Raw genomic sequence first — 15,086 nt, 5'->3', positions numbered from 1 at the left:
AGCTGTGTATTTTTCTTTTTTTTTTTTACACAGGATAAATATTCCGATGGATTTAATGATTTAGAGTGTCTCGGATGGTTTGTTAAAAATTTTCTTTATATTACATTTATTTGATATATCTAGTCTGAGGTCAGCAGCGCACATAGTCTTTCCGGTGTCAACAGCCGTGTGTGTGCGTGTTTTTTTTTTTTTTTTTTAAGTGACAAGACGAAGATTCCATTGGATTTAAAGATTTGGAGTGACACGGATAGTTTGATTAAATTGTTGTTTATAATATTGTTATTTCATACATACCGTATTTATTCTAATTATCGCCCATATTCTAATAATCGCCCAGTGTGTGTTAGCGATGACGTAAATAAAAAACATTGATACCTTTAATTATCGCTCATGCTGCTAAAAATTCCCCCCAAAACTTACGTTTTCCTCCGCGACCGCATGCCGACGTCATTGCGCAAGTTTAAATATGACTGATTTGACAGCACGTCGAATGTCCCTTTTAAATTGTTTTTCTCCATAAACTATGATACAATTACACTCGTCACTCCGCTACAATATCCTCACACAATTACGTTATCGGGGCGTGCGCTCGAACAAGACGATCGCGATAACGACGGGCGCAACATGTGATGTGCGACGGTAACGTGTCACATCGATGGAGCATCAATTGACGCACCCCGCTGTTAGAGGTAGATGAAAACAGCTGCTGTTCTAGTGTTAAGAACACCAGTGAGATGCAGGTATTGCATACTACATAAGGAAAATATACATATCGCCCATTTCAGTGACCCTTGGCGATCGGACAAAAAGTGTTTGTTTCTATTAATCGCCCATAAACATAAACATGGACATAAACCTTCGCCCTGGGCGATAATTAGAATAAATACAGTAGTTTATATATTATTTGGGCCTGTAGAAAAATTTGATCTGCAACGCGCCGCTGACGTTGAACTTGTTTTCATAAAGGAGGACGAACTCGATCGATGGCTTTAATAATTTGGAGTGACACAGATGGTTTGATAAAGGTGTTATGTATCTTATAGTTATTTGAATAAGTGTTAATCTTACATCAGGCCCGTTCTCAGCTTCTCATTTGTGTTTATGTCACGTTAGCATACCGTAGCGTTAGCCTGTTGCTGGTTCATGTCTGTTTTTGGTGTTGGATTTTGTTGAATAAATTTCCCCCAAAATGCGACTTATACTCCGGTGCGACTTGTATTGCGGAGCTACTTTTAGTCCGAAAAATACGGTATTAGCCTAGTCACATTGTCATTAAGTGAATTTCTGAGGCAGGGCAAATCTAAGCAAATACAGTCAAATCTCGGTTTTCGAACGTCCCGGTTCTCGAACAAATCGGAATTCGAACGCAAAATTCGAGATTTTTTTGCTTCGGTTGTTGAACAAAGTTCGGAGGTCAAACCTCGCGAGATGAGCCAAAAGGACCCGAGAAAACCCGACCGCGCGGCCCGGATAACGACTGACTCCGTTCGTTATTGTATTTTCGTTACTTTGAGGAATGTATTAACCCCTAATCATGCCTCCAAAGAAAGCAAGTGGGAGCAGTAAAGCCATTCTAAAACACAAAGACGCTCTTAAAGCAATGAGACAGTGAGCGCCCGGCTCAGCTCTCTTAACCCCGACGGACTGGTACAGAGTCCGCATTACTGCCGACGCTGCACTAATCTGCCTGTCGATCTCGCGCTCCATTCTGCCCTCACTCGTGAACAAGACCCCAAGATACTTGAACTCCTCCACTTGGGGCAGGATCTCATCCCCGATCCGGAGAGGGCATTCCACCCTTTTCCGACCAAGGACCATGGACTCGGATTTGGAGGTGCTGACCCTCATCCCGACCGCTTCATACTCGGCTGCGAACCGCTCCAGTGAGAGCTGGAGATCATGGCTTGAAGAAGCCAACAGCACCATGTTGCCTTCAAAAAGCAGAGACGCGATGCTGAGGTCCCCAAACCGGACACCCTCAACGCCTCGGCTGCGCCTAGAAATTCTGTGCATAAAAATTAGGAACAGAATCGGTGACAAAGGGCAGCCTTGGCGGAGTACAACCCTCACTGGGAACGAATCCGACTTACTGACAGAAATGCGGACCAAACTCTGGCATCGGTGATACAGGGACCGAACCGCCCTAATCAGTTGGCTCGGCACCCCGTACTCCCGAAGCACCCTCCACAGAACTTCCCGAGGGACACGGTCGAACGCCTTCTCCAAGTCCACAAAACACATGTGGACTGCTTGGGCGAACTCCCATGGATCCTGCCGAGGGTGTAGAGCTGGTCCACTGTTCCACGGCCAGGACGAAAGCCACCTCCCGACGGACCCTCCTCTCCAGCACCCCTGAATAGACCTTACCAGGGAGGCTGAGGAGTGTTATTCCCCTGTAATTGGAACACACCTTCCGGTCCCCATTCCTAAAGAGGGGAACCACCACCCCAGTCTGCCAATCCAGAGGCACCGTACCGTCCCTGATGTCCACGCAAAGTTGCAGAGGCGTGTCAGCCAGGACAGCCCCACAACATCCAGAGCCTTTAAGAACTCCGGGCGGATGACGTCATATGATGGCGCCGCGGATGGCAGCCACGGTGAGTCGCTCTGTTTCTTTGTCTTATTTTGTGTGTTTTCTGTGTCCTCTGCTGTCCATCCCGGATCACTTTTACCAGAGAAGCGCTGTTAAACATCGGACAGTCTTCTTCTGGTATTTTCTCTCCTGTTCTCTCTGATTCAGACTGTTTGTCGGAGATTCTAGCCGGAGCGGCGGTGCTATACAAGCTAGCGCGACGGCGGCGCAGAAAACGAGCCGGAGCACTCGTAAAGCTGAGGGAGAGAGGGTTCCGTTCTGCCCTACCGTCAATTCATCTGGCGAATGTCCGCTCCCTGGCGAACAAGATGGACGAACTGCTGCTCCTCACTTCAAGGAACACGAACTTCAGCAGATCCGCCGCGCTGTGCTTTGTGGAAACGTGGCTCAGCGAACGAACCCCCCACCACGCGGTGGAGCTAGCGGGGTATAGGCTAACTCGTGCAGATCGCAGTGCGGAGCTCTCCGGAAAATCGAAGGGAGGTGGTCTCTGTTTCTACATTAATGAACGTTGGTGTACTGATGTCACGGTGTTGAAAGAGTTTTGCAGCCCTCTCCTAGAAACACTTTTCATAAACTGCCGGCCGTTCTATTCACCACGGGAGTTCTCCTCGATCGTCATGGCGGCTGTTTACATTCCACCACACGCACGTGCAAGTGAAGCCACGCAGATGCTGGCTGACCAGGTAACAGACATGGAGAAACTTCTACCAAATTCACTCATCATTGTTCTGGGTGATCTTAACAGGGCGAACCTCGCACACGAACTCCCCAGATACAGACAGCACGTAACGTGTCCCACCAGAGGGGCACAGACTCTGGACCACTGCTACACCGTGATTAAGGATGCATACCACTCTGCGGCTCGTGCAGCTTTAGGACTCTCGGACCACTGTCTAGTTCATCTGGTCCCGGCCAACAGGCAGAAACTAAAAACTTCTAAGCCTGTGGTGAGGACCGTGAGGAAGTGGACAGTGGAGTCAAGGCAGGACCTCCAAGCCTGCTTTGACTGCACCGATTGGGGAGTTTTCGAGGCTGCAACTTCAGACTTGCATGAACTCACTGACACATCATACATCAGTTTTTGTGAGGATCTGTGTATGCAGACTAAGACCTTCTGCACGTACAACAACGACAAACGTTGGTTTACACCACAGGTGTCAAACTCACGGCCCGGGGGCCAGATACGGCCCGCCACATCATTTTATGTGGCCCGCGAAGATAAATTGTGCATCAAATTCACGTGTCATTACTAGAATTGCAAATTGTCTTCACTCTTGAAAAGATATATTTTTTTAATATTTGACCAGTTTTTACTAGTCTGATTTGAAAACGAGTTATTTGTCAGTTTGTTTTGTAGCTTATACTGTATATAATATGAGGTGCTCATACATTTATTTGGGTTGACAGTCATAATGGCCCTCCGAAAGAAACTACGACTACAATGTGCCCCGCGAAAAAAAATGAGTTTGACACCCCTGGTTTACACCGAACCTCAGGAGGCTGCGCAAAGTCAAGGAGGAGGCCTACAGGAGCGGCGACCGCGACCTGTTCAAGCAGACCAGAAACACACTGAACCGAGAGGTCAGGAAAGCCAGGAGGTGTTACGGGGAGAACCTGAAGAGACACCTCTCTGCCAATCCTGATCCCTCAACAGTGTGGAAAGGTCTGCAGAGCATCACGGGGTACAAGAAACGAACCCCCCGCCCTGTGGAGAGCCCAAGGCTTGCTAACCAGCTAAACAGGTTCTACTGCAGGTTTGATCGGTCCTCCCACACAACGGGACTTCCTGCAGCACAATCTACATACTCATCGTTGTCACCCACTCTCTCTCTTGCAGAGGCCGCGCCCGCACTCCAGATCCGCGAGGAGGAAGTGCGCCAGATGTTCCGGAGACAAAAGACCAGGAAGGCACCGGGCCCAGACGGCGTGTCACCTTCCTGCTTGAAAGTCTGCGCTGAGCAGCTGGCGCCCACCTTTGCCCGGATCTTCAACCGTTTTCTGGAGCTGTGTGAGGTGCCCTCGTGCTTCAAGAGCTCCACCATCGTTCCAGTGGCCAAGAAGCCCGCCATCACAGGTTTGAATGACTATAGACCCGTCGCACTGACATCTGTGGTCATGAAATCTTTCGAGAGGTTAGTGCTGAACCACCTGAAGGATGTCACGGGCCCCCTGCTTGACCTCCTCCAGTTTGCCTACCGGGCAAACAGGTCAGTGGATGATGCGGTCAACATGGGACTGCACTACATCCTGCACCACCTGGACACCCCAGGAACGTACGCCAGGATCCTGTTCGTGGACTTCAGCTCGGCGTTCAACACCATCGCTCCTGACATCCTCCAACAGAAGCTCATCCAGCTTGCGGTGCCTGCCTCCACCTGTCAGTGGATCACCAGCTTCCTGACCAACAGGAGACAGCGTGTGAGGCTGGGGGGCATCACATCTGACACCCGGACCACCCATACTGGAGCCCCTCAGGGGTGCGTCCTCTCCCCACTGCTCTTCTCTCTCTACACCAATGATTTCTCCTCAGGTGACTCTCCTGTGAAGCTCCTGAAGTATGCAGACGACACCACTCTCATCGGACTGATCCAGGACGGTGATGAGACTGCGTACAGACAAGAGGTGGAGCGGCTGGTCCACTGGTGCAGCCAAAACCACCTGGAGCTGAACCCGCTCAAGACCGTGGAGATGACAGTGGACTTCAGGCGAGACCCTTCACCACTTTTACCCCTCACTATCCGCAGTAATACTATTCTCTCCACAGACACCTTCAAGTTCCTGGGAACCACAATCTCTCGGGACCTGAAATGGACCGGCCACATAGACTCTGTCCGGAAGAAGGCCCAGCAGAGGCTGTACTTCCTGAGACAGCTCAAGAAGTTCAACCTGCCGCGAGAGCTTCTGAAGACCTTCTACACTGCCATCATCCAGTCTGTCCTCTGCACCTCCATCACTGTCTGGTTTGGATCGGCCTCCAAACAAGACAAGCACAGACTGCAACGGACAATCAGGACTGCAGAAAAGATCATTGGAATCAACCTCCCATCTATCCAAGACTTGTACCTGTCCAGGACCAGGAAACGTGCAACGAACATCTCTACAGACCCTTCTCACCCACGTTGCAGTCTGTTTGAACTACTCCCCCCGGACGGCGTTATAGAGCTCGGTACGCCAAAACCAGCAGACACAGAGACAGCTTCTTCCCCCAGGCTGTTGCTCTGATGAACTCACACCACTCTTAGAGTCTCAGAGTCATTACTGTCAATAACATCCTGCTCTTCACACCTTTTTTGAATTTGTCTACACTGTGTTTGCCATTTTTCACATGTCCTGAGTGTTGTTAGTCACCAAAATGTTGAACAGAGGGTGTGTTTTACCGAAGTCAAATTCCTTGTTTGGCACGCTCAAACATGGCGAATAAAAAACTCTTGAATCTTGAATATCATCCACCCCTGGGGCCTTTCCCCCGAGGAGTTTTTTAACTGCCTCAGTGACTTCGACCCTGGAGATTGGAAAGTCTACCTCAGAGTCTATATAAGCAATAATATTATCAAACCATCTGTGTCACTCCAAATCATTAAATCCATCGATCGTCTGTCTGTCAACAATGCCGCAGGCGCGCCGCGCCACTGACGGCGGTTGCACTTCAAATTATTCCACAGGCGTATATAACCATATATAAATTATACATCAAATAACTATTATATAAGCAATATTATCATCAAACCATTTGTGTCACACCAAATCATTAAATCCATCGATCGTACTTAATGTCAACAATGCCGTGTGTGCGCTGCTGACGGCGGTTGCACTTCAAAATATTCCACAGGCCCATATAATTATAAACAATTTTATCAAACAATCTCTGTCACTCCAAGTCATTAAATCCCGTGATCGAATCATTTGTCCTTAATGTAAAACATCGCCGCGTATGCGCCGCAGTTGCAGTTCAGATTACAGTAATCCCTTGCTACATCACGGTTCGTTTATCGCGGTTTCACTACATCGCGGACTTTTGAATTTTGAAAATTTGTGAATAATTTCACATATAAGTCACTCCTGAGTATAAGTCGCCCCCCCACCTAAACTATGGAAAAAAACGCGACAGTCCGAAAAATACGGTAATCACATTCTTTATTAACTCATTTAATCGCGCATTTTGATTTGACGGCTGCGTGTGGACCAAGGCGGAAGTAATCTGGGGAGAGGACGCTGGCGCTGATTGTTCGCCGCTTCTCCACCAGAATTAGTTTAGTTTTAGTGTTTTTATTTATTTATTTTTTTTAGCCATTATTAAAGTTTAGTTTTTAGCTTCTAGTTTTAGTGTGCAGTGCGCCTGGACCACGGCGATCCGCGGCGAACCTCCACAGAGCCGGCTGCCTACTACGGCGCGCCCACCCCACCACCCCCCGCCAAGGCATCCTGGCTAGCCTAGCCAATGGCTAACACCCAAGTTCAGTGTTCTCCAACCGGCACTATGTTAACTTACTCCATCCCCCCGCTTGCTGGAGCTGAGTAATCACACCATTCCAGGGTGTGTCTCAGTCATCAAACAACTCGGACTTCTCCGCAGACCACGTTACATCCACAGAAGCACCCGTCGTAACTTTGTTTTCTCCCAACCCGTCCATAACACTGTACCATTCATCTGCTCCTCCTCCGCCCGACACCCCGTCGCATGTACAACACGTCATCAGATACCTGGCGCACTTGGATCTTATTGTAGCAACCATGCGGGGCTGCAGTACTCCAGGTGGCCTGGAAAACATGGTGCGGACGTCACTCCTACACGGAGCGGACTCCGACACAAGACGGACACCGGGTTGCCGGGAAAACACGGAGTGTTAATTTCTCCAGCTCGGGACGGACACTAACACGGAGTGGATTTCACTCCAACACAGAGTGGACTGCACTGCATGTGGCACAGAAAACGTGGAGTGGATTTCTCTCTACTTCGCCCCCTACCTAAACACAGCCCCACAGCCACAATCAAAATGGATCTCCTCAACATCCAAGCACTCACCCGTAAATCATCATTTATTCACGACCTCATCCTGGACAAAGGCTTAGACATAATGTGCCTGACTGAGACCTGGCAACCACCGGATGTCTATCAATCCCTCAATGAAGCCTGTCCCTCTGGTTATAAATACATAACTAAACCTCGCAGCACTGGCCGTGGCGGTGGCCTGGCTGTACTCCACCGTCTTGATCTAGAGCTGTCCCCCCTCCCTCTACCTGATCACTCCTCATTCGAATCCCTTGCATTCAAATGTAAACCTCCATATCCTATCACAGTTTTACTTATTTACCGCCCTCCTAAACCAAACTCCTCTTTCATTCCAGAACTACACGATCTACTCACTACCCTCTGTACCTCCACTTCCTCTAATCTAATCATATTAGGTGATGTTAACATCCATGTCGACACCCCCTCCTGCCCCCCTGCCTCTGACCTGTTGCAACTATTGGACTGTTTACACCTCACCCAACATGTAAATGTCCCCACACATGACAAAGGGCATACACTTGACCTTGTCATCTCCTCATCGGCCATAAGCAACCTGCAAGTTCACGAGGTCGGTGTGTCTGACCACAAACTTATTCAAATGGAACTTCCTTTCCCACGCCCCCACTCCAAACCCAAGCGGCAAATCTCATTCAGAAATTTCAAAAACATCAACCAAGACACTATAGCACAGGACCTCCAGCTTCTCTCCTCCTCCTCCTCTGCAACCTTTACATCAGTCAGCAAGGCAGTGGACCATTACAATAACTCTTTGGCCAAACTTCTAAGTATCCACGCCCCCCGAAAAACCAAAACAGTCACCTTTTCACGCTCAGCCCCCTGGTACACCAGTGAGCTGCGTCTGATGAAGTCAACTGGACGCATCCTGGAGCGTCGTCTTAAAGCCTCAGGACTGACCGTGCACAAACAGGCCTACAAAGAACATCAGAAGGCCTACTCAAAAGCCCTTGGGACTGCACGTGCCCAGTTCTATTCCAATATCATAAACAATACCCCTGGAAATTCAAAACAGCTCTTTTCAACCATCAACCACTTTCTCAAACCCCAACCCACCACTCCAACAGAATCCTCAGAGGTAGTGTCCAATAACTTTATGACCTTCTTTACCGCTAAGGTTGACAACATCCGCACCCAGCTCCTCTCCTCTTCTGGCCCCACCACTTCACCTCCTCCCCCCTTCCTTCCACCCGGGACAGTCCAGCCTCTCCGCTGCTTCTCCCCTATCTTGCAGTCGGAGGTAGAGGACATCATCAAAAAGATGAAACCCTCCACATGTGCCCTGGACCCTTTCCCCACAGCCCTCATTAAACAACAAACCTCAGCCATTAGTCCCCTAATAACCAATGTCATCAACCTCTCACTCCAGTCTGGCTCTGTACCCCCTGCATTGAAGACTGCCATTATTACCCCCCTGCTCAAAAAACCCTCACTTGACCCGGACAACCTTGCCAACTACAGACCAATATCTAACCTCCCGTTCCTCTCCAAGGTTCTGGAAAAAGTGGTAGCTGCCCAACTTCACACTCATCTCACCCGCAATAACATCGCTGAGAAATTTCAATCCGGGTTTCGCTCTGGCCACAGCACTGAAACAGCACTTGTTAGGGTCACCAACGACCTTCTCATGGCTGCCGATGCAGGCTCCCCGTCACTTCTCATCCTGTTGGATCTGTCCGCTGCATTTGACACTGTCCACCACAATATCCTCCTTAACCAACTTCACTCCACTGGATTCTCTGGCACTGCTCTAACCTGGCTTCAGTCCTACCTCTCGAACCGGACCGAGTACGTTTCCCTGGGGGGGAAAAAATCCGACACTCACACTGTCACCTCCGGTGTCCCCCGGGGATCTGTACTCGGTCCTACCCTCTTCACTCTCTACATACTACCCCTCGGCAATATAATCAGGAAGTTCGGCATCTCATATCATTGTTATGCGGACGACACCCAGCTATACCTCAAACTTGACCCCCCGCCCTCCATAACCCAGCCTTCTCCATCTCCCTCATCCATCCTCTCCCTGTGTCTGGAGGAGATAAAGGCGTGGATGAATCTCAGCTTCCTGCAAGTTAACAGTGACAAAACCCAAGCCATGTTAATTGGCACTCCCCATCAGATCCATACCTGCCCAATAACAAGCATCTTATTCGCCGGTCTCACTATTCCCCTCTCAGCCACTGTCACCAACCTGGGTGTGAAACTGGACCCTCAACTCAACCTTGAGTCACACATGAAACACATCTGCAAAACCTCCTTCTTCCACCTCAGAAATATTTCCAAACTCCGCCCCACACTTACCCTGACGGATGCTGAGAAACTTGTCCACGCCTTTGTCTCCTCAAGGCTAGACTATTGTAACGCACTCCTCATCGGGATCCCTAGCAAGAGCCTCCAGAGGCTTCAGTACATTCAAAACAGCGCTGCTAGGATCCTGATGAGGGTGCGGAAAAGCAATCACATCACACCCATCCTCCGTTCTCTGCACTGGCTCCCCATCAAATTCCGAATTGATTATAAGATCGCCCTCCTCACTCACCATTGTATCCTCGGACATGCTCCCCCATACCTCAAAGAACTCCTTGCCCCAAAACCTGCCACCCGAAGCCTCCGCTCATCCAATTCACACCTTCTCCACGTTCCGAAAACCAAGCTGCGCACCATGGGCGACCGGGCCTTCTGCCATACAGCCCCTACACTGTGGAACTCCCTCCCCGACCACCTAAGAGCACCCCAATCCACTGACTCTTTCAAAACTGGACTTAAAACTCACCTCTTTACCTTAGCATTTCCGTAATTTCTCTCATATCTTGGTTGTCGTCCAGTTGTTTTAAACTTGTCCTTGTTTTGTTTTCTTGTTTTTTATCTGCCATGTAGCACTTTGAGATTCCCCCGAATGTAAAGTGCGTTATAAATATAATTTATTATTATTATTATTTTGTTTTTATTTATTGGAAAAAAAATCCCCAGATTTTTTTTTCCTGAGTCATGTTTTTAGGAAATTTTGATAACCTTAACATGAAGAGAATTGATTTTCTATGCAGACATTTTTTATTGAATTGGATTCAATTTATAAAAAGTCAGACAAACAGACCCTCAACAGTCCATTCTAAGAATTGAAAATTTGGGCATTATAAACAATAATAATAACAACAATAATATGCATACATATAAACAAAGACTCAACCAATAGTGCAACAAACCATTTATCAAAGTTTATTTTGAACTTTCTAAAAATGGATGAAATCCCTAAAAAATAAGCCAAGACAAGTGTCACCAATGTGGTGTGCTTGATGTTTATTTCCAGTCTCGCAAAATCTGCCGATGTATTGTAGTTTTTCTGCAGCAACAGTACATGAAAAGAAAACTAATTTTATTAGGTCAAAATGAGCCTTAATCACGTGATTAAAAAAATGTATGACATTAAAAGGGATTAATCGCGTATCTGACACCACTAATAACCGGGACAACAACTTCCCGACATGTTGCGTTGAAAATTGAATATGTTGAGGACCAAGGTGGTTGACTGCGAGTGTGTGTGTGTGCGTGTGTGTGTGTGTGTGTGCGCGTCTGCGTGCACTCTTTGCGGTAACAGTAAAAAATGTGGCTCTTAGGCTCTGACTGGTTCACCACCCCTGATCTAGCCAAAGTTGCTCTACTGAAACAGGGAAAGAATCTAAGAGGATCAAATGTCTACAATAACGAAAATCTCAACAAGCAAAATGCAACCTTTGCATGGAGACCTCACCAACTGAAAAAGAAGGAAAAAATACAAAGCTCTTGGACAGCAAATTGCAAAATCTACATAAAGCCGAATGGCTCATCCCCATAAAGTACCAAACCAGTGCCGATCAAAGCGACGGAAGAGCTGGAGAAGTATGCAAATTAATGTTTGTCAAGCTTAACTTCATTCTATTAAATCACAACAAAAATGTTAAACAAATTGCAAGAACGGACTTGGCTGCGAGATTTGAGAGAATTCAATTGGAAATTAAAAATCATCAATGATCAAAATGATCGTCACGACTATGGAAATGGATTAGACAAATGTAGATACTACTTGGAAGACCAATTCAACAACTGCATAAATATGAAAGAACTCCAACTCTTGACATTGATTCAATTGTTACTGTTACTCAGTCTTGGTACCGGCTCCCCACAGGGCTGCGTACTGAGCCTACTGCTTTACACGCTCTACACACATACATGCACCCCCGCCCACCGAAGCAACACCATCGTGAAATTTGCGGATGACACCACCGTGGTGGGGCTCATCTCAAAGGGGGATGAGTCTGCCTACAGGTACGAAGTGGTGCAGCTATCGGAGTGGTGCGGAGAGAACAATCTGCTCCTAAACACGGCTAAAACCCAAGAACTGGTCATTGATTTTAGGAGGAAAAATAAAACGGACATTCCACCAGTTATTATCAACGGGGTCTGTGTGGAGAGGGTGTCCTCCTTCCGCTACCTGGGAGTCCACATCGAGGAGGACTTCACCTGGAGCGTGAACACCTCTGAGCTGCTAAAAAAGGCACAGCAGAGACTCTACTTCCTAAGGGTGCTGAGGAGGCACAGCATTACACAAAGACTGCTGGTGTCCTTCTATCGCTGCTCCATAGAGAGCACTTTAACATACTGTATATGTGTTTGGTACTCCAGCTGCACTGCTGCTCAGAGGAAAAAGCTCCAAGGGGTCATCAACACAGCACAGAAGATCATTGGCTGCCCTCTCCCCACACTGGAAGACCTACACAGAACCCGCTGTCTCAAAAAAAACACAGAACATTCTGAAGGACAATTCCCACCCTGGCCACTCCCTTTTCGAACTGTTGCCATCAGGCAGACGCTACAGATCAATTACCGTAATTTTCGGACTATAAGTCGCACCGGAGTATAAGTCGCACCAGCCATAAAATGCCCACAAAAGTGAAAAAAAACCATATATATGTATATAAATCGCTCCTGAGTATAAGTCGCCCCCCCACCCAAACTATGAAAAAAACCCGCGACTTATAGTCCGAACATTACGGTAGGTCAAGGACTAGCAGATTCGCCAACAGTTTTTACCCTACAGCGGTAGTCACATTGAATGCCGCTAAAAGAAAATGATTGTCTGTGTATGTTCTTCTGTGGGTTTTTAGCTTGTATTTTTTAATCTTTTTCTTCTATTTATTTTTTTATTTTCATGCACTGATCGGTTGGCACTTTTTAAATTTCGTTGTACATGTGTGACAATGACAATAAAGATCTATTCTATTCTATTCTATTGTATTCAAATAAAATAGTCATAATCCGTACAACTCAGTTAACTTGTCATTGCTATAGTCACATCAAATATTATCCTGTGTAAATTTTCTGATTCTTTGTGTCTTCCTCTTCTTGGTTATGGTGGTACTATAGGTAATGCTGTAGATATGCAGACCGTGTGTCTGGCAATGTAAACCCTTGGTTGAAATTGGGACGGGACCAGATCTGCGCTTTAAATGGACCTCTGAGTCTATCAAGAAGCATGTGCATTTACACCAGGGGTCTCAAACGCACGGCCTGCGGGCAGTAGTTTGTGGGCCTTGCCTTAATATGAAAGTTAAATGTTAGTGTGGCCCGCCATTTTGATATGAATTGTGTGCGATGTTGATTCGAATGCGTCTTTCTGGGAGAACATACAGTGATAGTTACGAACGCCTATACTTACAAACTTTTCGAGATACGAAGCAGAGCCTCGTGGTTTTTTTTGCATCTACTTACGAACCAATTTTCGACTTCTGTGTAGAAAATTAGAACAGGTTCCTCCCTCCCCAAGCAAAGATAGGAGGTCAAGAATAAAGTGACATTTATATTTTGTTCAAAAGGTTTGAAAATGAGAAAATAAAACTGTTGTCTTGATTTTCTGTGTGTTTTACACAGAATAATAGGACCAAAAATGTGACTTTTGAGATAGACCGGCTCGCAGTATTTCCTTTTACATTGATTCCTATAGAAAAGTGTTTCCAACTTTTTTTCATCCACACCTTTTCATTGGAAAAAGTCTCGGAGCACACCACCAACAAAAATCTGTTAGGCTTTACGTCAGTCTCTATATTAAAATGAGTTACCGTAAATTCCGGACTATAAGGCGCACCGGACTATAAGCCGCACCAGCTAAAATTGGGGGATATTTTAGTTTTTTTCTTATATAAGCCGCACCGGACTATAAGCCGCACGTGCACACGCGTTTTTTACAAAGAAAGACCGTTCACAGAAAGCCTTTTTAAAGTTTTAATAACATACTTTAACATGTCTTTCTAAACATTGCCTGTGACGCAGCAGTAGTACCGCAGCAACACGGAAGTGTGCACGCGAGTTATTAACAAAGAAAGACTGGACACAGAAAGCTTTTTTAAAGTTTTAATAACATACCTTAACATTTCTTTCCAAACACTGCCCGTGACGCGGCAGTAATACCGCAGCAACACGGAAGTAACACAAGACTAATAGGGCTGGATTAAAAAAAACATACCCGGTAAAAGTCACTGAGACGTCATCAACATCGACTGCCTTTAGCTTAAAAGCGGCATCATAGGCATTTCTTTTGTCCCCCATGACGGTTTGTGTATAAAAGCTTCCTTTCAGTAATGTCCGTCTTGAAAAACTAGCACGTCTTCTTCGGCGCATTATCTCTTCTTCGTCTGTCTCGCTCTTGCTTCCTGCTAGAGCGCCCCCTGGAGGCCGTAAAAATTCATAAATACGCCGCGCCGCCATTTAAGCTCTATTTCCCTCTTTGACAGCCAAACCGATTGCTTTTAACTTAAAAGCTGCATCAAATGCATTTCTTCGTGTGTTTTCCATGATGAGGGTGTGTGCGTGATCCGCGAAATGTTCAAAACACAAACTAGCACGTCTTCTTCGGCGCATTATCTCTTCTTCGTCTGTCTCGCTCTTGCTTCCTGCTAGAGCGCCCCCTGGAGGCCGTAAAAACCCATAAATACGCCGCACCGCCATTTAAGCCTCGGGGTTCAAAGTAACCTTCTGAATAAAATGCATTAAAAGTTCACGTTCATTACAACTTGTTTTTGGTGAGCAAAATGTCAGAAGAATTGAATTTAAATGCTGATTGATTGGGTTTTAATACAATGCAGAGGGTCCAAACAGCGCCACTGCTTTGTGTAATCTCTGAGTCACATGGCAGAGTAAGAGAAAGGGTTTAGAGCCCTTTGACGCAGGTCACCTAGCGTGCATTCCTACTAAAGCGCATAATAGTCACAAGCAACACAGCCAGAATAAGCAGCAGCCATAGTAGTGTTTCAAAATAGTATTTTTGTTGTTTTTTTCTTCAAGATACCGCAGTGTATAAAAGTGATCAAGTCATCACAAGAATCACGAAAAAAATCCTTATATAAGCCGCACCTGACTATAAGCCGCAGGGTTCAAAATTTTGGAAAAAAGTCGCAGCTTATAGTCCGGAATTTACGGTATATTACAACGAAA

General features: G+C 46.7%; 1 protein-coding gene and 1 long non-coding RNA gene across 4 annotated transcripts in view; both read right to left on the bottom strand.

The window, feature by feature from the left end:
• The window catches only part of mtch2 (mitochondrial carrier homolog 2), a 72,933-nt gene that overhangs the window by 48,962 nt on the left and 8,885 nt on the right, over positions 1-15,086 (bottom strand). The window lies entirely within an intron of this gene.
• LOC119120097 lies at positions 406-8,704 on the bottom strand. Its single transcript, XR_005097447.1, has 3 exons — positions 8,415-8,704; positions 8,368-8,372; positions 406-415 (listed from the first exon to the last, which is right to left on the bottom strand). It is a non-coding gene; the product is annotated as an uncharacterized LOC119120097 (long non-coding RNA).

This window comes from Syngnathus acus, chromosome 3 (genome assembly GCF_901709675.1).
Source record: "Syngnathus acus chromosome 3, fSynAcu1.2, whole genome shotgun sequence".
Classification (NCBI taxonomy): Eukaryota; Metazoa; Chordata; class Actinopteri; order Syngnathiformes; family Syngnathidae; genus Syngnathus; species Syngnathus acus.
The sequence above is the reverse complement of the archived record's forward strand: the minus strand, read 5'-3'. Positions and strand labels throughout refer to the sequence as shown.